A 26,716-nucleotide genomic window follows, 5' to 3' on the forward strand; every position below is an offset into this window, starting at 1 on the left:
ACTTAATAACATCACGATCATTTAATTCGTATTTGCAAAGGCGATGAATGGAAGACCGCCTTCCGCACACCTTTCACCCATTTTGAGCATCAGGTAATGCCATTCGGCTTAGCCAATGCTCCAGCGGTTTTTCAGGGGTTTATGGATCACGTGTTTGGTGGGGTCTTCGTTTCCACTGCATGATTGTCTATTTAGACGCCATATTAATTTACTCTTCTAACAGGACTGAACACACTCAGGTCTGTGTAGTCCTTCAACCAATGCGAGCTCAACAACTGCGCACCAAGCCCAAGAAATGTATGTTTGATCAGGACTCTTTATCTTATTTTGGATATACACTATATGAATAATGCACTGGAACAAGGGGAGAATACCCTCTTTTGGAGGTTGATGGCTGGCAAAGAGTTGAATGGAGATCAGATAATACAATGTGGTATTTTAGCTAATGAGTGGGAGTCCCAGTTTTTAAATCTCTACACATCCCACCCTGGTGATGAACTAATTACGGGTAATGAGGCGCTAGTAAAAGTTGGGGGTTGCTCTTGCTTAGGTTTGCGCATGTCCGAAATAGAGCAGCGCTGATAGCTATGCAGAATGGTAAGGCTGCAGGTCCCGACCTGATTCCAACTGATCTTAATAAAGAAGAGGAGGCAGTGTGGGCTCCAGTCTTTTAGAAAGATTTTAATACTATTTTCCGAATGGGCCTAGTACCTCTCACATGGCGTCATGCAGAGATCATCCCTCTATAGAAAAAGGGTCAAAGATATCTTCCCTCTAACTATCACCCCAGCTCATTGTTGGATGGGGCTGGGCAAATCTTTGCAAAGACTATACTCGTCCACCTACAGTCTTGTTCGGATTCTAACAATGTTCTGAGCACTCACACAACGGGATTTAGATCTAATAGAGGCACTATACACCAATGTTTTCTTTTATTCCTTTTAAGCTTTAAAGGATTCCAATCGGGCGTCACCCACCGGACCAGGACTCTTGCCCTTAGCCTAGGATGTAGTGCTCAAGTAGAATACTTTTTCTTTATTTTCTACGAATTCGGATTGAGCTGGCACCCAAACCATCTCACACCCCCTTTTACAAATACCCTGGGTAACAGTGGACCATGAACCAGGCCAGTGGGTGGTAATACAATATTTAAATTAAAAGAAAATCACACTAAGTATATTGGGCAGCAATCACCAATGGGGTGATCATTACAGAAAAAACTGATGAAATACACTTGGTTGACCTTCTACTAGAACATATCCAAAGCACAGATGAATAGGAGCAATTTTACTGTTCGGGTAGATAGCACTCAAGTTAAGATTTCCCACTGCAATACTCCATCAAAGCCCAATTAATCATATTTTGAGTTAATATAAAGGAGCATCAAGGAGTCAGAGATATTAGGCAGCAAACAGAATTAAAATCCAACCTTACCTCACGAAATAAGAGGCAAAAACGGATTTTAAAACCCTTTGCAATTGCATAAAATGACACTCGGAATTGTAAATAATTAATTTAAATGTGTGGTTGAATAAGTTAGTTACATATGATTTATCACAGTATCAGGAATGTAATATCACTAGCAATGACCAGGCAAGGTATCAACAAAGGGCATACAGTTTAAAAAGCAACTTGAAATTAAGAACACAGTGCAGCCAAAATCACACGTTGAAAAGTTGCATTTTCCTCTTTTTGCAGTTTTAAATGTCAAAACTTTTTTTTTAAAAAAATGTGTGAAATAGACAGAATCGCAATGCGCTCTTTAGGCTGGGTGATAGATGCACCTCACAGGGATAATATTGAAGTGAAAGAGTGACTCTAGCTGAATAACTGGATGAGATTGGCAATGTGGAAGGAGATTCGGTTTTGGGAAAATAAAAACAATTAAAAGAGAAAATTGGTTTGGAAAAATGACAAATTCAATTAAACTAAATTATCAAGACTAGATTGTTAAAGACAGACACAGTACGCTCCAAGTTAACCATTTCACCCCTCCGTCAGCTCTATGTGGGAATTACTTAAATTATTCAAAATATGACTAAGGAGCTATGCAAGACAGAGATGAGTAGAAGAATGGCGCTAACACTTGGAGATCAAGGACAGGATGCACAGAGAATTCTGACAGTTTAAAACAAGTTACCAGGGTATGGATAGGATTACTTAAAGAGTAGGTCAAAGGCAAAGGATCAAGATGGGTTAGGCTATGTGTTGCTATGGGATGGGGAAATACTCACAATCCGCACTTGAATTTGGGATTTGGGACGGCCAACCGGGTTCTGGACTCAAAGGCTCTGGTCACAGCACAGCGGGCTCTCCTAACAGCAAACAGCTGGGCCTGTCTGGTCACTGGATAGCAAGGGTACAGCTGGCATGCAGGTAGTGGGACAAAAAGCCGGTCTGGTCACAGGATACGCCCAAAAAGGAACCACAGCTTTTCCCCCTAGTTACTGGGATTTTTAGTGGGGTTTCTGGATCAATGGTCCTGCCTGGATAGGGTCAGCTATGCTCTGGCCTGGCAGTAGAGTATGGAATCTTGCAGAGTGAAGGTGGAATATCTGGATACGCAGGCGCTGGAAAATTCAGAAGAGAGTGGGCCTCATTATGACTGAGGCGGAACGGGTTTACGGGCTCCGCTAAAGGAGGCGGACATGTTAAACCCGTTCTGCCTCATCACAAGCTCCCCTCGCGGGACCCGGTAAGTAACACCTGGTAAAACCAGGCGTTCTTACCGGGTCCCGCATGGGGAAGAGGGAGCAAACAACGGTTCGCTCGTAATCAGCCCGTTGTCTGCTCCTTCTCCCATTCCCAGTGAGCCCTATGGGGGCTCAAATGGGAATGGGAAGGTCCGGGCCCGGGTTCCTGGAGAGAGGAATTACCGGGCCCTCTGAACTCGGAATGGCCTGGTAATTCCCCATTCAGGGAACCCGGACCCGATTTTGGCGGCAGCCATGCCGCCAATAGCGGCATGGCTACCGCCAAAGTCGTAATGAGGCCCAGTGCGTGTCTCTGTGAGCTTCCCCCCTTTATATAAGGTGGGTGACATCACAGGATTTATTGTTGGGCAGAGATAAGCTAGACCTACCCCTAAGAACTGGATAGGTCAGCCTATGTTGGTCGCCTCCTGCAGGAGGGGACTTAGTTTATGGGGTTGGTTTTATGAGGTACAAAGCCATCCCACAGTCATTTTTGCACAAAATCAATCATGACATAAATCGCTTCTTTTTACAGTTGGGTCACGTTTGCAAATTACATAGGCAAATTACATATTTCATACAGAGCACAGCATTCCAACTCCAAGGTCTGTACGACATTGTTTCACGCTTCTAATAATTTTTTGCGATTTTTAGTGGGAACCACTTCACCCAAAATTCCACAATTTTAGATATGTGTACACATCATCATAGAGCATATTTCTCTTAATTATTTAACATTCCACCATATGTACTTTTCCCATGATTCACATTTTCCTGGTGTTTCCTCCCCGTACATGCTATGGACAGCCACAATATCTTGTTTTAAAGTCACAAAAATTACATTTAAACTGTATAATGTGTACATTACTGCATTGTCCAGTCATAGAAATAACAGTCTTAAAGTTGATTCATTAAAATAGTCTCTTGAGCCAGATGGGCTGGCCTTTGTCCTCCAAATATGGTAATTTCTGCCCAGGCTACCACCAAATGTCAGTTTAGCCCAGGGTTGCCATGGAGTTTGTCTTTGGAGCTCCTTGGTTTGAGTGGATGGGAGGTTCACTTCCAAAAGAAACACGCAGGTGTCCCAGAATCTATTGTGTCAAGCTGAAGCCCAGCCACAAAGTCTGATGAGCCTGTTACATTCTCCCCCTTGGTCTATACAGGGCTTCCAGATGCTGGTCTCCTTGGGGGATGCAATGTCCTTTGAAACCAGAACAGGGAAAACCTGTTCTGTGGCTTCCACAGTCAGCCAAAGCATTTATTTATTTATTTAGTTAGTTTTCCTGAGTCAAAAGGCAAGGCTGTTGGAATAAAACATTATATTAGATTTTAACCAAACCCCCCTTACATTTCTAGGCAAGTACAGGGCCTTATTCAACATTACACTTTTTAAAACCGATATTTTTCTTGTTTGCAAAAGCACATTTGACCCGTGGTGAATTCTGCTGGGATGTCCCTTTCAAATTCGGTTTTCTCTTCCATCTGGCTTCCAAACATTGTTTGCAGCCCTAGTCAGTTTCTCTTACACAGCAATCTGTTCAAGGCACAGGTCCACTGAAATTGACATATGCACAGAGATATAGGGTTTCTGTTGAAAAGTTTATTTTGACATTTTGTAGCATAAAAGTCAAGCGTTTTTCCGTACGGCTGAGAGTAAACTTTCTGGTGGTTTCACAGATCTTGCCTCACACAGCCAGTCATTCAGTGATAATGCTTTCTTTTGCTGAAGCACAACTTGAGTATGGCTGGGCATAGTTGGGTCATACTGGATCAGACTGTATATGTTGAACAGATTAACAGAGCATCAGACAGCATCATTTTAAATGTAAAATAGTTCCTTTTTCAATGGGAACTTTTTTGAGCTAGCAGCACAGCAGCGCTGCTTTTCAATTCTCTTCTTTGGTGCGCCTAAGGAAACACACTGTCAGCCTTTCTCGGTGTGTTCCCTGGTTCATCTTGCCCAATAGGTGCTGGGCAAGACAGTGCAGCCATCATTTTGTATCTGCAAAACGCAAGGCAATGGTGCTCAAAGGAACCAGCACAGCCATTCTGCTGGTAACTGCTGAAGTGCAGCTTGGAGATGGAGGGGAATTCTGCTGAGTGGGTAAATGTACCCCACAAATCCAAAAATATGTTTTCCTATTTAAGGTGAAAATATATGTTGCTTTCTTGGACCTTAAACAGCATTCGACTTAGTTTCGAGAACTACATTCTGGCAAATAAAAGTAGCCCGAAAAGCCCCATTGGAATTAATTTCGATCATCCCCCAATTGTATTCCCAAAATGAAGCAAAAGTTTGGTTTGGGTTGGGGGAAACAGAAAAAATTGTTTAGTGTATGTAGGGGAGTAAGACAGGACTGTGTCCTGGCACCCCTGCTCTTTAATATATATGTCCAGGAAATCATTGACACTTTGCTACAGGATTGCCAAGATTGCCCAAAAATGGGCTCAGTGAAATATCCGGCCCTATTATATGCTGATGACGCAACTATAATATCTACAAGCCCATCAGGTCTTAAAAAGGCCCTCTTAATTTTTTCACACAAATGTACAGATCTGAAACTTGAGTTAAACACAGAAAACTGTAAGATTATAATCTTTCAACCCTGTCTACGTAAACAAGAGTCTGTATCTTTTTAAGTTAATAATATTACGTTAGAACAAGTTAGCCACTTTGATTAACTGAGAATTAGGTTCCAGGACTTTGAGAGTTGGGCGAAACAAGTGGAAAAATCCATAATTTGTATGGAAAAATAAAATGGGGTGATAAATTCTTTTTTTGTGCGACATGGCAGAGGTCAGTTTCGCCTGCTCTGAATCTATTTAAAAATCAATTAACTCGAGCAGGCTCGTATGGCACAGAGTCTGGGGCTAGGCAACTATTAATAAGCTACATCACTGTCAGAGGACTTTTTTTAAAGCTGCCATTGTTACTACTTGGTACTCCATCCTCTTTAATATATCATCATCATTTCAGCTTTATTTTGATTATTCAACCATAAAAGCACATGTTATTAGACAAAAGGAAAAGAAAACATAAGTCAGTAAGATAGAAGAGGAATGAGAAAATACAAACAATGCAATTAACATCCATACGTCCATGTACAAAAAGAAAATGGTCAGTAAAATACTTTTTTAAGCATTTTATTTTAGTTTAAACTATGTACAAAGTGCCAAACACATATATTGAATACATCTTCTAACTGTAATACAATGAATTTACCCCCCTCCCCCTCGGTGTTCAAAGTTCATATTTGTAATCTTTCAGTCAATATAAAGTAAGACATTCTCCCCAAATATTTTCAAACAATGCAATTTTCTTTTCTCTGGTTTCTCTGCAGTAAAGAACTCTTTCAATTTCCACCAGATTATGCATTTCTGCAAGCCACACAGCAATATCAACATTTTCTGCTGTCTTCTATCCTCTCAAAATTGTTTTTTTACACAACTTCTGAAGATCCATTTTTTCTCACTAGTAGTCAGACCCCCTAATATCAAGTCACTACCCATAATCAGAGTCTTGAAATCGTATTGTGGTCTTACATCTAGAACCTTGGCACATATTCAAACCAAATTCCTCTCACTCATGTGCAGTCCCATAACATATGTTCTAGGGTTCCGGGTTCCTGTACACAAGCCCAACAGTCTGAATTATCACTCATACCTCTCTTTAGCATCCAAAAAACTTGGTTCAAAATCTTGTTCTGACAGAATCTCTCTGTTAACCCCAAAGAGCACAGTTTGACCTTTTCACACATCCGAGACCACTCATTCTCATCAATCTCGCTTCCAATTCTCCTGCTCCATTACTCTCTTAATAAATAATTTCCTTTGTATGCAGCCACAACCGTTTCCATAAACATGGCTGGCTAAACCACTCTCTCCCTGTTTTGGAGTTTTTCTAAATAGGTCTAGATCCAATCCCTCTTTCAGCTCAGTTTGCCCAATAGCTGTCCTTATTTTACGATAGTCCGCTACCTTGAAATTAGGAATATTAAAGGTAGCTTGAATTTCTTTCCCCTTCAACCAACGCCCATTTTTATAAAGGCCTCCAAGCCATTTTACTCCGTAGAGGAACCGTTCATGCCAAAAAATAACCTTATCCTCTATTTTGATTTTCGGATTCATCCAAATTGACGCTCTTGAGTCTCTCATAGCATCATTCTCAAGGTCATTATTCAATTTATCCCATGAGTTCTTTATATTCCTAGTTATAGGATCTTTTATGCCACCTGTTTTAGACACTGTTGTCAACATAGCTTTTGGTGTGAGTGGTCCCTGAAAACGCGTCTCAGCAAGCACCCATTCTCTTGAATTAGGTTCCAAAAATTCAACTAGAAATTGTGAGACAAAAGCCAAATTATATGCTTTAAAGTTTGGTACACCCAAGCCACCCTTTGACAATGGTAATTGCAATTTATTCAGCTTCAATAGTGGTGGCTTCTGTGTAAGTGGTTTCAACCCAGCACTCCACCTAAGTCAATGCCTAGCGTGTGATGCCCAGCTGGAACCCTTAATTATATATTTTTATGTCTAAAGTTCTTTTATTTCTGAATGATGTACCCTTATATCACGCCCCTCTCTTTGAATCCCCCCGGTCTAACTGAACCAAGAAGTAGGTTGTTTTGCAAAGTTCAAAGATTTATTTGATGAACTGAACAATATATATATCACACTTTTATGAATTTGAACAATATCTAGATATCACACTATTAATATTTATACAATGATCACCAATGGGTGATATTACAATCAAAAATCTCTTTAATCAGTAGGAGTATGGATGAGAAGAATAATGTAGCATAGAATAAAACTTTGTGTGGGTTCAATGAAATGTAATGATAGGAAATTAATGCAGCACAGAAATAAAACTTGATATGAATTCAATCAAATGCAATGTAATCACTCCTTCCCCCTGATACTACTCAATCCCCCCTAATATGCAATATAGAGATGCAAGGAGAGAAAACAGGTTTCAGGAATAAACACTCTACAAATGCAGTTTCAATCCCAATTCCCCCAGCAAGCTTAGAGAGAAACAGGAACGATTCAAAACAGGTCAAATGCTTTTGAATGTGATTTTAAATGAATGGGAAAAATGCTAAAAATGGATTGAATTCTCTAAAATGGATTCACAACTAGTGGGAACCGCTTTGGATAGCTTCAGGTAAACACTAGAAATGATGGTTGAATGACAAGCAGATATGAAACTGAATTCCGAGGTTGAATGCAAGAAATAATTATTTTACATGTGATGAAATTGAGCCAAATGCAGATTTGCGGCAAACTTTTCAGCTTGCGAGAAACGCGATTACAGAAAAACTACAAGGAGTTGGAATGCATGTACAGTTCAAAAGTTATGAAGGTTTTAGTAGAGCTCGATTTTTTTTTAGAAAGAGTCAATATTATCAAATGAAAGATGCGCTTTTGAATATTACAAACAATCATTTTCTTGGCACTAAGGAGACTATGAAGATGCAAGATACCCAATGGTACAGCCACCAGAAAAGGGCACCTCCGCTCTGACTTTTGCCCGCCAAAACACCTGTTTTTCTTCAGCAAAATATATTAGCGCAAAGATGATATTTTCACTACAATTAACAAAGAACTATATGGATGAGGGAAAGATTCAGAACAGACAAAAGAGATTCTACAATACAGTATGGATATATTGGAATGGGTTGGATAGGATTATTTAAGGATAAGAGATTGGCTATGGACAATTCTATGCTAAATACTCACAACTATGGTTTTGGAATAGGCCCGTCAGGATCTGGTCAAAGGTTTTGGACTAGAATTCTGCTAGCCCACCAGACAGGATTCAGGCACCCGGTTCTGCACTCAGGACGGCACTCTGGTCTCTGCACGGCACTCTGGACTGGATCTGATGGGTTGGTTTTGGAGTTTACAGCTATCTGGTTTCAGCTCTGCTCTACTGGTTTGGATCTCTGGGTTCTGGCAAGAGTTCCTGGCAAGAAGCAGAAAAAAGCACAGCCAGGCTTTTCAATTTTCGATGTGCCCCTCGGAAGTCTGGGGTTAAAATTAGGTTGCAAGATTTTAAAGGCCAGCTGAGAAGGGTTCAGCTTTGGAATTGGGCCTTCTGCTTTCAGAGTTCTGGAGTTTTGGATCTGGGTTCTCCTGCCGAGCGCTTCGCCAGAAAATCAGTTGATGGGTGAATGTGTGTGTGTTTCTAGGTCCTAAACAGTCCCTATTTATCTATTTCCCAAAGGGGTGGATAGGCTGATTATACTAAGCCCCCCTCTAGGAATCCGATTGGTCAGCGTATTCCCCCTCTCCTGATTTGAGAAGGAAACCTAGTGTCATAGTGATGCTGCAATTTACAATCCAGGGAAAAACCTCCCCTTTGTTTCTACACAGAAAACCTATTCTTCATATAAAGCATATTTACAATATCACCAACTTGCTAATAATACATATTCACATCTCATATTTAAAAACGCACGTATCCGTCCGAGTCCCATCTTCTTGAGAGTTTCGGTTAAAAACTGACAGTTTTTCGTGCTTTTGGTTGGTTACCCAATGTCAGATCTGTACACATTTTTCCACATACATGTGCATGACATGTGGGCATAATCCTGTAAATGTTCATATTCCTAGCATGATCACAATTGCTACAATATCAACATTTTAGTAGTCCGGTCTCTGAATATCGCACAGGGTTCAGAGTAGTTTCAAACTGTGAGCAGCATTTTCATATTAACAACCTATAAAATACAGATTTTTCCAAACTGTTCACAGTTTTCTATGAGTCTTTTTCCAAAAACACATTTCCTTGAAATTTCAGATACACATATCAGTCTAGCACCCTGGGCCAAGAGCAACCTGAGCCTTTCTTCCATAGGAGTTGGCTTCTGTTGACGCCCTAATTTGCATTTCCTTTCAGTCAAGGGAGTCTTTTGTCTCCACACAGAGCAACAGGCCAAAATCTCTTCCCACTTCCATTAACAACTCAATGCCAGTTCCTGAGCAGAGAGCAGGAGGAAGATTCCTTTGTTTGGAGAGAAGCTGTAGAATGTCTTTGAAATGTCTTGTAGAAAGTGGCTGACATTAGTCCACTTTCAAAAGACAGTTTAAAAAGGTCCTTTCTAAAATACAATTTACATTTTCTACCAATATCCACACAAATCTCTTCATTCCAGTCTTTTTAAAACATAGAAATTGAATTGTAGCAACCCATATTGCTATTGCTGGCAAGTCTCTTCTTTTCTACAATTTGAATAAGACACAAGTTAAAGTTTTAAAATGACAGTATAAGAATTGACAGCTAGGACGCAGGTGAGCGACGGTACTGCGCCCATTTCTGACATATTTTCCCAAGCAAGCACCTTTTGAATGTGGATTTTTTAATGATGAAAGGTGTTTCTCCTGACATTGTGCGCATGGGGATTCCTTAAATAAGGTGATGGTGAACACCCAACAAGGATGTTGGATCTTCTCTGTTGTTTGGGAACGATGATTTCGCACTTTCAACAGCCAAGGAAAAAATGATTTTAAACACTTCTGGATTTTCCTGGCAATGCAGCACTGCCTTTTCAAGCAGTTTCATTTTACTCTGTGGGCAGCCCAATGATATGTTTTGGCAGTGTGGTCTCCTGTTTTACCACTGACATAGGCAAAATGGATTGGCGGCCTATTTTTCAGGTTTCCTTGCGCACTTCTCAGCGATTATTATTGCGCATAAGGCTTTCTGGCGGCCATTCTATTGTTTTTGATGAAAGCAACACACAGTGATGTTGCAGGGCAGAGCCAGTGGGTCAGATCATCCCACAAGCCCCCCCTTGCGATTTGGCGCTGATCTCCATCAATGGGAAGTCGCAAGACTGGGATGGTCAGTCTCTTTTCTTTTGGTTCCAAAAATGGCAAAGTTCATCATCTTTTCCTCCATCAGGGGTGGATCGACCAGTTCTCCTCGCCCAGTCCTAATGTGAATATTGAGCGATACCGCGGGCCCCTTGGATCTTTCCTCCCTGTCCTTGGGTGGTCCTCCTTGGTTTTAGTCTCCATGGTTTCCACTTAACTAGGCTGACAAAGTAAAAACATATTTGTAGACATTTCCCCACCAATATTAATGTAGTGGGGCGGACACATACGTTTTGACAAATCAGGACACATTTTTCGATTGTAATTTATGGACTATATATGGAGTACTTTATAGATGAATTCTAGGGAGCTTGAATGACCCCCTCTGGGGTTCCAGAAGACTCCTCCAGTTGCTGCAGAGTGTGCCTAGGATGGCAACACTTTAGTTGGTTAATGTGGACCCACTTATCTTCCCCCTCTGCCAAACTGCCTTTGGGGATGGGGATTTTGTAGGCGACTGGTGAGATTTTGTCTACAATTTCAAAAGGTCCCCTCCAGCTAGGCAAAAAATTGCGCTGTTTGGCTTGGTTACTTTGGAAATTGTATAAGTAGACCCGGTCTCCTACATTGTATTCTTTTCTAGTAGTCTTTAAGTCATAGTGGGTCTTCATGCTGTCTGCAGATCTTTCTAGATTTCGCTGAGCATAGGAAAAAGCATGTTGAAGGTGTTTTCTTAGATTTTCAACATACTCATGAGTTGTGGAGGCATTGATCAATGTCTGCTCTTGGGTTCTGTAGAGCAGATGCTGGGGAAGCACCATCCTGCGTCCATTCATCAGCTGAAATGGTGACATTTTAGTTGCAGATGAAGGGGTAGATCTGATGGCCATTAGGACAAGAGGTAATCGAATATCCCAATTTTGCCCAGAATCTGCCACAAACTTTTTTAATATGCTCACAATTGTTTTATTATATCTCTCTACTGCACCACTAGAGGCTCGCCGGTAAGCAATGTGTAGCTTCCTTTTGACCCCAAGTATCTCCCACATCTTTGTCATTACTTCGCTAGTGAAGTGGCTAACTCGGTCTGACCCGATCCTTTGGGGTAGTCCAAAATGCGAGAAGATGTGGTTGATCATCAGGGCATCTGCTATTTCTGCCTTGCAGTTTGGGGCCGGGAGACATTCCACCCATTTAGTAAACAAGCATGTCACAGTCAACATGTACGTGTTCCCCATAGAGGAGCGAATCACGGGCCCAATATAGTCGACTTGTAAATCTGACCAAGGCAGTGTCATCCCCCTCTTTTGGAGAGGCGCACGGTGTGTGAAGAATGTTGGCTGAAATTGTGCACACACAAGACACTCCTTCACGTATTGGTCGAGGTCCTGCCCCGTGTGTGGCCAGTATGTAACCTCTCTTAAGATTTCAAGTGTTGTATGAAACCCCCCTATGACAGGCTGTGGCCGCATCATGGGCGTGACTTAACATCAGGCTTTGGAATGAGGTAGGAACCACCCACTGATCATGGCCAGCTTGGGATTTTCTTACCAACAAACTGTCTTGGATTCAGAACATTTTTGGATATTTCATCAACACTCTGAGGTCCTCTTTCCCAATGTAATCGGTATCCGTCAGGGGAAAGTTCTCAGGGTTCTCAATGTGTTGATAAAACTTACCAATTATTGGATCCCCTTTTTGAGCTGTAATCAAATCAGCATCTGGGGTCTCCTTACTCCATTGTGCAGTTGAGAATTCATTGTGAGCATTTGTCTGGGACCTAGTGATAGCAGTGACCTGGATTTCCCCCAAAAGGGACTCAATCGCTAGTAGATCCCCTTGGATGGCTCAGGTTTTGGCCAGCTGATCAGCTAAGTAATTTCTAGTTTTGTCTGGTCCCTCTACTTTGGAATGACCCTTAATCTTTTTCCAGTAGATGGTCATCCCATTCGAGGTGACCAGATCATCAATGTTTTGAATTAACTTCCCATGTTTCAAGGGTGTATTATTAGCACATAACATGCCTCTGGTTTTCCAGTTAACCAGGTGCTCCACGAACCTGTTCCGTACATAATCCGTATCTGTGATTATGACCAGTTTGTTGAGTTGATGTTGGACAGCAGTGAGGATGGCTTGATGCACAGCCATCAACTCTGCCAATTGACTACTTCAGGGACCAATCTTGTACCTAGTGGAGGGTTCTGGGGTCTCATTCACCCATGCATTCCCTACGCCGGCCACCAGTTATTTTTCCCCGTTGTTGTCAACCTGGTAAGAGCATCCATCCACATAGACAGTGGGCATTCCCTCACACTTGTCTTCTTCAAAGACTTTGTGTGGGGAATTGAGGTATGCCTCCATGTTGTCCTTGATTTTTAGACTCTCGTCCTCGAGACAGTTTTCTCTGGCACAATCATGCAAGTCAACCAGACCTTGCGCGAGGGGACTCTTCTTGTTTTGGCCATATCTGACCTCCACAGGAAAGCCTTGCATTGACAGAATCCAGGAAGTAATTTGGGAATTACTCACATTTCCGGCCCGGATTCTGTCACTTTGGAAATATTGCAGAGGCTGGTGTGGAGTCTCCACTATGATGTGTTCCCCCTGGATAAACAGGCAGCAATTCTTCAATGCCTACACCGTTGCCAGGAGTGCCTTCTCACAATCGTTGAATTTCTCCTCCACAGAGGATAAAGTTTTAATCATATATGAGATTACTTTATTGACCTTGTCATGCTTTTGGTATAATACTGCAGTCAAGTATGTATTAGAGGACCCTGTTTCCAAGAAGAACTCCTTGTTTTTGACAGGGTAAGCTAGGCAAGGTGCTTGTGAGAGGCTTCTTTTGAGATGTCTTACTGCCTCGCTTGTTCTGGACCCCATTCCCACTTGACCCCCCTTCAAAAGATGGACCAGGGTTCTTGTGATCTCTGCATAGTCCTCAATGAACTTTCTATTGTAATTAGTCAGTCCAAGGAGGCTCCTTAGTTCCCGCAGAGTTGTGGGGTCTTTCAATTTCTGGAGTGCTTCCACTTTCTTTTCCTGGGGACAGAGACCCTGAGGAGTAATCTCATGCCCCAAGAAATTGACACGGGTTCTACACCACTGTGCCTTTTGAAATTAAAGATTTGCTCCGGCAGCCCTCAACTGTGTCAGAACATAACGGATCTCTGCTATGTGTTCCTCCACAGTTGAGCTTTTGATGAGAACATCATCTACATAGGCTAGGTTACCCCTTTCACCCAGGTCGGGCATGGCCTTATGTAGAAAAATGTTAAATTCATTGTCGGAGTTGATGTATCCTAAGGGAGTCCGGGTTCATGTGTACTGCTGCCCCCCAAAGGTGAAGGCCAGCTTGTATTGGTCCTCCCTACTGACAGGTACAGTTCAGTATCCATTGGTCAGGTCTATTGGAGTGAATACCTGTGACTCCTGGATCTGGGCCAGCCCTTGGTCAATGTAGGGAAGAGGCCATCGGGAAGTATGGACCCGTTTGTTGAGCTCCCTAAGGTCGGCGCGGAGTCTCCACTGGCCGTTTGGCTTCAATATCCCCAGCACCGGATTATTGAAGGTGCTGTGGACTGGATGGATTATCCCACGGGACTCAAGGTTCTTAATTATTTCAGTAAGGGACTCCATTGATGCGAGAGGCAAGCGATATTGCATCACAAACACTGGAGTCATGCCAGGGTCCGTGGGACTTGTTGTTGTGTGGATGCTGGTGCGACTACAGTCATATGAGTCCACCGCAAAGAGATCTTGAAAATCCAAGAAAACTTGTTTCAATTTTTGCTTCTGCTCCAGAGTCTCACAGGCATCAGCTAGGTTGAATCTCTCTTCAACCATCTGCCTGAAGCCTGGAAAGACTTCTGGTTTTGATATCTCAGTGGCCTCCTCCAGATGGGTGTAGAAGTCCCTGGTCAAAAAGGGCTGATTTGGACTGGTGGCTTCAGGTGGGGAAGGCAGTCCTCACGGACCTGGAAAATAACGTCATCCCTCCTGAAGTCACAGGTCTCATCTTCCTTACCATAAAGGCAGGAAGTGTACACCAGGAAGTTCCCCCCATGCCGGGTAAAGATCCTGTCTGGTGTTGTGTTGTCATCACTGTCACTGTCAAAACAGTCCTTGGGGATTGGTCCTAACAGTTCATTGCCTACATCTATGGAGAAATGTCGGTCATCAACAGCCATTCCAATAATGGTGCCTGCGGCTAGAGTAATACTCTTTAAGTCGCTGTTATACACCTCTATTGGAATGGTGTCATGTTCTATGTTGACTAGTGGTGTTGGGTTTACCCCCAACCCTTGCTGTTGGAGAGAAGCATTTAGATGAATATAGGCATCATGGTTTTTTAATTTCTGTCCTCTTTTAACTTTCACTAATCCAGGAAGAATTGTCGGGTCCTTTCTGGGATGGTGACTTCCACTCCAATCTGAATTTCAACTGCATAAGGCAGCAGTTGAGCTGACCTAAATGCTTTTTCTGGATCATCAAAGCCCATGGGATTATCTGCTAATCGGGACCGAGCTTTGAAGTTTATTAGGTCCAAACTAATGGCAAAGCGATTGAGAATATCACTGCCTAAGTAAAAGGCGGGAGTGACGTCTCGCACAACCCAACAATTATGGACTATGAGCTTGTTGCCTATGGAGATTTTGAGCATACACCTGCTTGGCAGGAGATGTTTGGAATTGGGTGTTTCCAGATCCATTTCCCATTTGTCTATCAATTTAAATGTGGGAATGGCTGGATCTTTTGGGAGTTGGCGGAATATGGCTTCGCTGATTACGCTCTTACCGTTGTTCGCACACACTCGGGCGAGAACAGAGTCCTTCCCTTCATTTAACTGAACAGGGATGAACAACTGCTCTCCAATTTGATGGCTATCAGCCATGTTCTGAAATGATTTCTCATCTTTCTGGATTATAGGAGTGGGAATGTCTGATTGTGGATTGGTAAAGAATGTCAGTGTGTTTCCTTCCAGTGTGGAATGCCACCTTAAACTGGAAGGAAGGTTGATTTTCAGAAATAGAGAGGAGCCCCCATCATCAGTTTGTGGTCCTACTTCTATTACTGTCACATCTGGGACTTGGTTGTTCTAGAAGTGAAATTCTACTTGGTCAGATTTTTGTTCAACCATGTGGCAGGTGCCGTTTAAACTAACATGGTTGACACTCTGTTTTAATTTTATCGGTCGGTTAGTCTGGGTCCAGAGGACCTTGTTTACACAGCCTATTAGGGGTGACAACCTTCACAGGAGGTCATTCCCTAGTAAACAAGGGGTGCCCTCTGGAGTCACAAGTATGACCGGGTGCTTCACCTTGTGTCACCCAATTTTAATATCCAAATCCGCAGTCCCCTCAATGGGAATTTCCTTCCCGTCAAAGTTCTGAAGTTGTCCAGGAAGAAGGGTGAGAGGAATTTTGTAATTCTCCCCCCTTCCTGCATTCAGTTTATCAAAGGCCCTTTTTTACAGAAGGGTAGCTTGGGATCCAGTGTCCACTAGTGCCAAAATTGTACCCTGCCCCTGCATATAGAATCTTGCCTCCCTCTCTGCAAGGCGGCACAGATAATGTAACTTTTTGGACAACTGGTGGGTTAGTTTTCTAGTTTTGGACACTGATAGAGAAGAGATTTGGGTAGAATTCTGTGGGGAGTCTTGGGAATATGAAAAGAAAAGGTGGCAACTAGATATGGGAGAAGTTTTAGGTTCCTCTGGTTCTGGTTCTGGGCCGCCCCCTCCCCCCTTATTGGAGGCAGTCACCAGGATGGGTTTGAACCAGGGGATTTTCATGTTGTTGCTTCTGGGGGTGGATGATGAGCGGCACTAGCTCAGTCCCCACATCTCCCCAGTCTGGATTTGAATCTTTTGGGACCCATTTTTCTTTGGGAGGAGTTCCCCCATCTCTGAAGGAGAAGATCCTTTTCCCAGGATCCTCTGAGGATCCCTCTCCTTCAAATTGGAAGATTTGTACCTCCTCCTCAAAATGGGTCTGTTTGGGTTTTTTGTTTCTCCTACCCCCCTATGCTCCTTGGGTTGCAGACTTTCAGGGGCAGGAGATTTTGGTTTTGGTTCCTGGTTTTCCAGGGCTTTCTACAAGTGGGGAAGGAAGCTTCCTCCAAGGCTTTACACCCCCCTTCCCCTTGTGCCTCCTCCCTGGGAACCTGTGGGTTGTCGGGGTTCTGCCCCCGTCATTGCTCTGGAGCACCAGGTCTGGCGTTTGGGGCATTCTGCGCCGGCATGCTCATCTGAGGGTTCTGTTGAGCCCTCAGCATGCAACACAGATCCTGTGCCATGTTTTGGACCTGGCGCTCTAGCTGTGACACTCGCTCAGGCTGATAAGGGGTTCTCATTTCTCCCCTGGGCTGATCCCGGGAAGGGTAGCTATCCTTCTCTGAAAATACCCCGGGTTTGGAAAATTTGGGTACCCCTCCACCCTTGGCCTCACCTCTCCCTGATTGGGTTGTCTGGGCTCAGGAAAGTGGGGAAAGAAGGATGGATTGTTCTGAGGTTGAAAGTTTTGTGGGTACCTGGGGAAGAAGTTCTATCCAGGATTTGGGGAATTTCTACCCTCCAAGGGGAAGTGAGGAGGGAAGGCCCCTGGGTTAGCTGCCGTTTGGTTGGATCCCCCCTTGGCCTGGAGGAGTCCAAACATAACCCGGGATAGGTCTGTTCCCCTTGTAGCGGGGACTTATATAGTCAGGGGAGTGAGGGATCCCATTTGTGGGACTACCTCCTTGGCTCCCTGTCTGTGACTGGCCTAAGGGCCTTCTGGGCTTGGGATTATTCTGCTGTGCAGGCAGGTTTTTAGCCCCCCCCATCTCCAAATACAAAATGGGGGCAACCTTCACCTCTGCCACCTTAGCAGCAGCAGGGTTGTTGGTTGTTTTGGGGATTTTATTCTTGTTTTCTATGGGCTTTTGCATCTCATACATTTGTGTGGCCTGTTCAATGACCCAGTCTAGTGATCTTTTCTCATGAAAATCTCTCACTATCTGGGTCATGATGTACTTTGGTAGAGCGTGGAAAAAAAGTATTGTCAAATTCTTTGCTGTCTGTGCGCACCCTTCTGGTGGTCTGAGCAAAGACAGGCTTTAATTCCTGCACAAATTCTTGTGGGGCCTGATCCTCCCCACATTGCAAGTTGTAGGCTTCCCTGTGAGCCTCCTGAGGATTTCTATGCACAAAAAAATGCTTCAGGATGGCCGCACTATAGGTGGACCACCTAGAATGATTTTAGTCCTCCAGCCCCGCAAAGAAGCTGGAGTATTCTGGTGAGAAGGTCCATTTCACATATTGAATACAGCTTTGGCTGTCCTTCAAATGGAAAGTTTCCATCATCTGCTCAAAGAGCTCTAAGTGCTCCCAAGCAGAATACTTAGCGTTCTTATGATAAGGCGTGATGACGCTCCTTATCGCTTTGATCTGTTTTAAGGGGTCCTTAAGCAAGGCCCTTTTTGCCTTATTGGCCTTCTTGGTTCGGGTAACCCTGGTCCATTCCTCCTCTGACTCAGAGGTACTGCTCCCAGAGGTGCCCGTCTGGTCTTCTATGTTCTCCCGGATTCTGCGAGCCTGGGTATGGCTGGCAGAATGTGGGGATCTAGTGTCCTGGGGCGCTCAGAGGAGTCTTATGATTCCTCCTTGCTCCCAGGATTTGATGGGTACCCCCCCAGTGTTCTAGCTGGGCAGAGGTTTCAGGATGCCCTTAGTGGGCCTACTCTCATGGAGTTCCCCACTAAATTTCACAGTACTTGGGTACCCATACCCAGATGCCCGTCCATCCATTCCTGGGAGGTGCTTTTCTATGAGCCCCATATTTCTGATTGGATTGAAATCTGCCATCCCCGTAGCCCTTGGCTCATGTGCGCCAGTGGACATGGCGGTGGCAGAGTACAGGGATTGGAAGATGTGAAGGCCTCTGGTACTAGTGTTCCTGAGGTTATGCTCAGGTGTTTCCCTTTCCCAGCAAACATCATCTCTATCAGTCCATGCTCCCTATTGCCATGCAAGTACCTGAGCTTTCTGTTCCTCAATCAAGGCCTTACCAGTCTCTATCAATCTCTCTTGCATGGCTACCTGTCTGTGGAGACTGTCATTGTTCTCACAGAGAGCCTCATCTTCTGTCTGTGCTTCCTGAGTTGTTTTTGAGTACTGGGCCAGTCTTTTCTGCAGGAGGGTTACCTCCAGAGTCCTGTCCATACTGGCCTGGTCCTTCCTTGCTAGAGCCTCTTCCACCCTCCAGGTGTGCTCTAACAATTTTTGATGGTCCTTTTGAAGGTAGCCCAGTCCCTGGAGGGCCAGGTGATTTTCTTCCAGTTTCTCTTTTAAATGACAGACTTCCTGGCTTAAGGTGTCCCTTTCCTGAGCAAGAGCCTGCCACTGTGCCGCCAGGTCGTCCCTCTGTCTTTGAAGCGCACCAGCTTTCCGGCGCTCTTCATCAAATTCTGCCTGGGTATCCAGGTCTTTCAAGATCAATTTATTGCTCTCCTCTTTCTCTCTGTATAGGTGGCTTTGCAAGGTGACTACCTGCTCTGTGCATGCCATGTTGAAATGTATTTGTTGCTCCAGATTTTTCTGGCTCTGCAGTAGGGAGTCCAAACTTTCTTGGTTCTCCCTCTGCAAGGCCAGAATTCTGGTATCCTGGTCTGCCTTTTCCTGCTGCAGGATACCCATATCCTCTCTTATTTTGATTATATACTGCCTACTTTCATTTTTAGACTCCTGGCTCCTCTGTAGCCTCTGCTCAGCAGAGTCCAGATCAGTGTGGGCCTTTCCTAATGCCTGCAGTTGCTCACTTGCCAGATCTTGGCCTTCAGCATATTTATCCTGTATGGCTCCAATATATAAGTATAGATATGCTGCTAGTTTGGCAATCTTGTCTGCGCCTCCTTTTCCTTAGGGGCCATATACAGTTCACTCAGGGCCATATGTAATGGACCCTGATCCTGCCATGTGTCTACTCCAGTTGCAGTGATCTGTTCTGTTATTGCCTGCAACCACACATTCTTATCCCGCTCTGTCCATTCACCTCTCACAAATAGTTTATGCAATACGTGTCCTCTAGCCATATTGATCTCTACCAAAGTCGCCATTCTGGAAATATTAATTTCCTTCCTGATTTACAGAAGTTTTCTTTTATTTTTGCAAAACAGACTGAATCCTTAGAGCGTTCCCTTTTGAGGGGTGCTTTTCACAGTTTAACACAGCGTGGTAGCCCAACAGGATTTATGTATCTTGTCAGTTAGCTCACTGTATTAAGCTGTCACAAGTGGTACATCTAATTCAGAAATCCCGCGCACGAGCCCCCAATCTGTAAGTGGTTTCAACCCAGCACTCCACCTAAGTCAATGCCTAGCATGTGATGCCCAGCTGGAACCCTTAATTATATATTTTTATGTCTAAAGTTCTTTTATTTCTGAATGATGTACCCTTATATCCCACCCCTCTCTTTGAATCCCCTCCGGTCTCACTGAACTAAGAAGTAGGTTGTTTTGCAAAGTCAAAAGATTTATTTGATGAATTGAACAATATATATATATCACACTTTTATGAATTTTAACAATATCTAGATATCACACTATTAATCTTTATACAATGATCACCAATGGGTGATACTACAATCAACAATCTCTTTAATCAGTAGGAGTATGGATGAGAAGACTAATGTAGCATAGAATAAAACTTTGTGTGGGTTCAATGAAATGCAATGATAGGAAATTAATGCAGCTCAGAAATAAAACTTGATATGAATTCAATCAAAAGCAATGTAATCACTCCTTCCCCCTGATACTACTCAATCCCCCCTAATATGCAATATAGAGATGGAAGGAGAGAAAACAGGTTTCAGGAATAAACACTCTATAAATGCAGTTTCAATCCCAATTCCCCCAGCAAGCTTAGAGAGAAACAGGAATGATTCAAAACTGGTCAAATGCTTTTGAATGTGATTTTAAATGAATGGGGAAAATGCTAAAAATTGATTGAATTCTCTAAAATGGATTCACAACTAGTGGGAGCCACTTTGGATAGCTTCAGGAAAACACTAGCAGTGATGGTTGAATGGCTAGCAGATAGGAAACTGAATTCCGAGGTTGAATGCAAGAAATAGCTATTTTACATGTGATGAAATTGAGCCAAATGCAGATTTGCTGCAAACCTTTCAGCTTGCGAGAAACGCGATTACAGAAAAACTACAAGGAGCTGGAATGCATGTACGGTTGAAAAGTTACAAAGGTTTTAGTAGAGGTCGATTTTTTTTTAGAAAGAGTCAATATTATCAAATGAAAGATGCGCTTTTGAATATTACAAACAATAATTTTCTTGGCACTAAGGAGACTATGAAGATGCAAGATACCCAACGGCACAGCCACCAGAACAGAGCGCCTCCTCTCTGACTTTTGCCCACCAAGACACTTGTCTTTCTTCAGCAAGATATATTAGTGCAAAGATGATATTATCACTACAATTAACAAAGGACTATATGGATGAGGGAAAGATTCAGAACAGACAAAAGAGATTCTACAATGCAGTCTGGATATATTGGAATAGGTTGGATAGGATTACTTAAGGATAAGAGATTGGCTATGGACAATTCTATGCTAAATACTCACAACTATGGTTTTGGAATAGGCCCATCAGGATCTGGTCAAAGGTTTTGGACTAGAATTCTGCTAGCCCACCAGACAGGATATAGGCACCCGGTTCTGCACTCAGCACGGCACTCTGGTCTCTGCGCGGCACTCTGGACTGGATCTGACAGGTTGGTTCTGGAGTTTACAGCTATCTGGTTTCATCTCTGCTCTACTGGTTTGGATCTCTGGGTTCTGGCAAGAGTTCTTTACAAGAAGCAGAAAACAGCACAGCCAAGCTGTTCAATTTTTGATGTGCCCCTTGGAAGTCTGGGGTTAAAATCAGGTTGCAAGATTTTAAAGGCCAGCTGAGAAAGGCTCAGCATTGGAATTTGGGCCTTCTGCTTTCAGAGTTCTGGAGTCTTGTATCTGGGTTCTCTTGCAGAGCACTTTGCCAGTAAGTCAGTTGATGGGTGAATGTGTGTGTGTTTCTAGGTCCTAAACAGTCCCTAATTATCTATTTCCCAAAGGGGTGGATAGGCTGATTATACTAAGCCCACTCTCTAGGAATCTGATTGGTCAGAGTATTCCCCTCTCCTGATTTGAGAAGGAAACCTAGTGTCATAGTGATGCTGCAATTTACAATCCAGGGAAAAACCTCCCCTTTGTTTCTACACAGAAAACCTATTCTTCATATAAAGCATATTTACAATATCACCAACTTGCTAATAATACATATAAACATCACATATTTAATAAAGCACGTATCCGTCCGAGTCCCATCTTCTTGAGAGTTTCGATTCAAAATGGACAGTTTTTTGCACTTTTGGTTGGTTACCCAGTGTCAGATCTGTACACATTTTTCCACATACATGCGCATGACATTTGGGCATAATCCTGTAAATTTTCATATTCCTAGCATGATCACAATTGCTACAATATCAACATTTTAGTAGTCCGTTCTCTGAATATCGCACAGGGTTCAGAGTAGTTTCAAACTGTGAGCAGCATTTTCATATTAACAACCTATAAAGTACAGATTTTTCCAAATTGTTCACAGTTTTCTATTAGTCTTTTCCCAAAAAGATATTTCCTTGGAATTTCAGATACACATATCAGTCTAGCTCCGTCTCCAAGGTTTGGCTGTGCCAAGAGCAACCTGAGCCTCTCTTCCTTAGCTGCTGGTTTCTGTTGACGCCCGAATTTGCATTTCCTTTCAGTCAAGGGGGTCTTTTGTCTCCACTTAGAGCGCCAGCCCAAAATCTCTTCCCACTTCCATTAACAACTCAATGCCAGTTCCTGAGCAGAGAGCAGGAGGAAGATTCCTTTGTTTGGGGATAAGCTGTGGAATGTGTTTGAAGTCCAGTGTGGCTGACATTAGTCCACTTTTAAAACACAGTTTAAGATGGTCCTTTCTAAAATACAATTTACATTTTCTACCAATATCCACACAAATCTCTTCATTCCAGTCTTTTTAAAACATAGAAATTGAATTGTAGCAACCCATATTGCTATTGATGGCAAGTCTCTTCTTTTCTACAATTTGATTTTAAGACACAATTTTTAAACTAACAGTATAAGTAATGACAGCTAGGATACAGGCGAGCGACGGTACTGCGCCCATTTCTGACATATTTTCCCAAGCAAGTACCTTTTGAATGTGGATTTTTTATGATGAAAGGTTTTTCTCCTGACATGGTGCTTATGGGGATTCCTTAAATAAGATGATGGTGAACACCCGACAAGGATGTTGGATCTCTGTTGTTTGGGAGCTATGATTTTGCACTTTCAACAGCCAAGGAAAAACGGATTTTAAACACTTCTGGATTTTCCTGGCAATGCAGCACTGCCTTTTCAAGTAGTATTATTTTACTTTGTGGGCACCCCAATGATATGTTTTGGCAGTGTGGTCTCCTGTTTTACCAGTGACATAGGCAAAATGGATTGGCGGCCTATATTTCAGGTTTCCCTGCGCACTTCTCAGCGATGTTTAGCACGCATAAGGCTTTCCGGCGGCCATTCTGTTGTTTTTGATGAAAGCAACACACAGTGATGTTGCAGGGCAGAGCCAGTGGGTCAAATCATCCCACATCTGGTCCCACAAGAAGCTCTGAATTATCCTGTCCAGCTCCTTCCAATACTTTTTCTCAATTGCCAGTGGTATCATGCCTAGGACATAGTTTATCCTCGGGGTGGAAACCATTTTCTAGGCATTCACCTTCCCCCAAAGAGACAGTTGTAGTTGGCTCCACCTCTCTATGTCTGATTTAAATGTAGAACAAACCATATTCATATTCTCCTTAATGAAATCCTTAACTACAGGTGTTATTCATACTCCCAAGTATAAGAGCCTATCATCACACCATTTAAACCCCAATTGTGTTATTATATTTTTGTCGTAAATGTGTGCCAGGGGTAAAACCTCTGATTTGGCCCAGTTTATTTTATAACCTGAACACCGGTTGAAAGCAAACAAGATATTCATCATTTCAGGAAGTGATTGTTTTAGATTACTTAACACAAGGAGCAGATCATCTTCATAAGGCCAAACGTTTTGCTTCAGACCCCAACAACTCACACCTTGTATTTCTGTGTTTAATCGCAGAGCTATGGCTCAATCACAATGACAAATAATAACAGTGAGAGTGGGCACCCTTGTCTTGTTCCCCGTTCTAAATTGAAAGGCTCTGATCTCTGTCCGTTTGTATTGACATCCGCAGTTGGACAGGTGTAAAGCAATTTAACCCAGGACCTAAACTGGATGCCAAAACCCATTTTCTCGAAGATCTTAAATAGAAATTCCCAACTTACCCTATCAAAGGCTTTTTTCAGTGTCCAATGAGAGAACCGCTGAATCTTCCTGACAATCTGTCACTTTTGATATGGTGTGCAGTCATTTTCTGATATTACTTGAAGTTGTCCTTCCCCTTACAAGCCCTGATTGATCTTGGTGTATTAGCTACAGCAACAATGATTCCAATCTCATCGCCAAAACCTTGGCCAGAATTTTATAATCCATGTTAATTAGACTAACTGGCCTGTAGCTTGATGCTAGATTCTCATCTTTACCTTCTTTAGCAAGACTGAAATCCTAGCATGCTTCGTTGTATTTAGCAACAAACCTTTGGATTGAGCATTGATAAACATACTCAGCAATAGATTTATTGCAGAATTGGGGAGTATTTTGTAAAACTCTACCGGCAAACCATCAGGACCAGAGAACTTTCCGAAATTAAGTCTATTAATCGCTGCCCTGTTTTCTTAATTTCTCTCTCCAGAACTTCTGCGTTGTCCCCTGAGACCTTCGGGATCTCTACATTTTTTATGAATTCCTCATCTGCTCCATTAACATTAGCCTATTTTTTGTATAAATCTGCATAGAATGACTGAAAGATCTCATTTATCCCTTTTGGTTTAAAAATGATCTTACCGTATTGAACTCTTATTGAATTAATTGCACGCTCTGATTCTCTCTTTCTTAATCTGAAGGCTAGCCACCGATCACATTTCTCTCCACTCTCAAAATAAGTACATTTCTGATTAAAGTATTTCTTCTCCATACGTTCTGTCAAAGGTGTTTTAGTTCCCTTTTTAATTTCAGTAGTTCCAGAACCAGACCATCACTTCCTGGGCTCAAAATCAACCTCCTTGACATTTCTTTAATTCCTGTTTCTAGCTCCTGATGCTTCCTTTCAAATGTTTTCTTCTGCCCACTCGCCATGCCTATCAGAATACCTCTCATCGTGCACTTAAATGACTCTCATACCACACCAGCCACAACATCCCCAGTGCAGTTTTCCTCTACAAAAAAATTCCATCTCAGCCAAATGTTTATCCATTACTTCCTTATTTTCTAACAAAGAGGTATTCAGTCGCCAAGTAAACCGCTTTTTCAAGGCTGAGTCCAATTTCAAATGCATTGTCACGTGTGCATGATCTGTTACCACAATATTTCCAATTTTACTTTTCATGTAACATTCTGACATTCTACCACTTGTGAACAGCATATCTAATCTAGAGTAGACTCCATGTGCCCCCGAGTAAAAACTTTATTCCCTACTGAAGGGACTTTAAGGGACAGGTCCTCCATGGATGATTTCACATCTCCAACCTCCTGGGCCACTTTTCCCAGATCCTGGTCCACTTTCAGAAGTAAAGGATACTAGGGACCTCACCCATCTCTGATGTAGGCTTGGATTTCTTAGGGATTGGATTATCAGTATCAATCTTCTTCTTACAGTTCATTATTTCCAATCATCAATACAAGGAGAGGGCCAGGAGCTGCAGGTTTATGCTGCTGCCTCTGCTGCCTGCATTCCGGAATCCAATGGTCAGTAAAATTACAATACAATAAAAACAGCACTAAAAATGTTAACAGCACAATTCCAAAGGGTCGGTAGTCGGTTTGCATAAAAAGAGGTAAAAACAAAGACTGAGGAGAGCCAACTGCGTGCAGCCTCACTTAAACAGTAATTTCTGCATCTTGCTGGCTCACTAAGGCCTTGGCTCTTAAAATCCACACCCTACGTATATAATGAGCAGTAGATCTGACAAAATGAATGTCCAAACATTGGCCCAAAAATCTCACCGCACTTGTGGCCTGCCAGATATTAGCAGCTCTCCATATTGGAAACAGGTACATATTTCTAAGGATGATAGAGCAGAATAGCAGAAAATGCAGGTGCTTGTGTTGCCAGGTTGACATTTTTGCGTGACATCAGACAGCAGTAGGGTTCCCATTCGGAAGTGCAGATATAGTGCCTTTTCAAATGCTGGTTAAATCAGGTCCAAATATTGTTTATACCCTGCTGAGTGCCTTAGTTCGAGGTAGTCAGAACTTACTTTGAGGCCTGCAGCATCTGGCAGCAAAGATTTGAAACCCAGCAGTTTAGACCGTTCTTTTATCATTGCACCTGTAGCTGGCCTTGTAGGTTTTTACCCCCATCCATGGTCATAAGGTGAAGCAATGCGTTTTGGTGTATATCAAGACTGCTTGCCTCCATAGTCTAGACCAGAAGAGAGAAGTACTAGTACGGATTAATGTTTCCACTGAGGTGCAGCCCAGCTCCAGAAATCCTAATGCTGATGGTGCTTTGGCTGGTAATGCATTTATTCAAGATCTTTTGTTCGCAGGAGCATATCTTCGAGACATTACAGAACCCCCAGATTTTGGAGCTGTATAGGGCTGAGGGGATAGCCTGTTTATGAATTAGGTCCAACACAGGAGAAATTGCACCCCTACCATGCTTTGCGTGGAATGCCACTATTGCTCCACTATTCTATTTTAATGTGACAGATGATTTTGAAATCTGCCCTGTCCAACCACCTCAAATCTTAATCCCAGGTACTCATGAAATTTCATCTGTTCGAGCATAGAGCTGTCCACTTCAACCTTTAGTGGTCTGCGCTTTGTGCCTTTTGGGCAGATGACCATCACTTTGGATTTATCAGTGTTCAGTGCGAGGTCTAGATCGCTACATGACTGCACAAAAATATTAATGGTTTTCTTTAGCCCTTGGGGAGATGTTGCTATGAGGAAGGCGTCGTCAGCATAGACCAGTGCCGGATATTTATCAATGCTGAATTTTGGGCAATCCATGCACTCACTCAGTAGTCTGTCAATCACTTCCTGT

This window comes from Ambystoma mexicanum, chromosome 5q (genome assembly GCF_040938575.1).
Source record: "Ambystoma mexicanum isolate Mex_15411 chromosome 5q, UKY_AmexF1_1, whole genome shotgun sequence".
NCBI classification, from domain to species: domain Eukaryota; kingdom Metazoa; phylum Chordata; class Amphibia; order Caudata; family Ambystomatidae; genus Ambystoma; species Ambystoma mexicanum.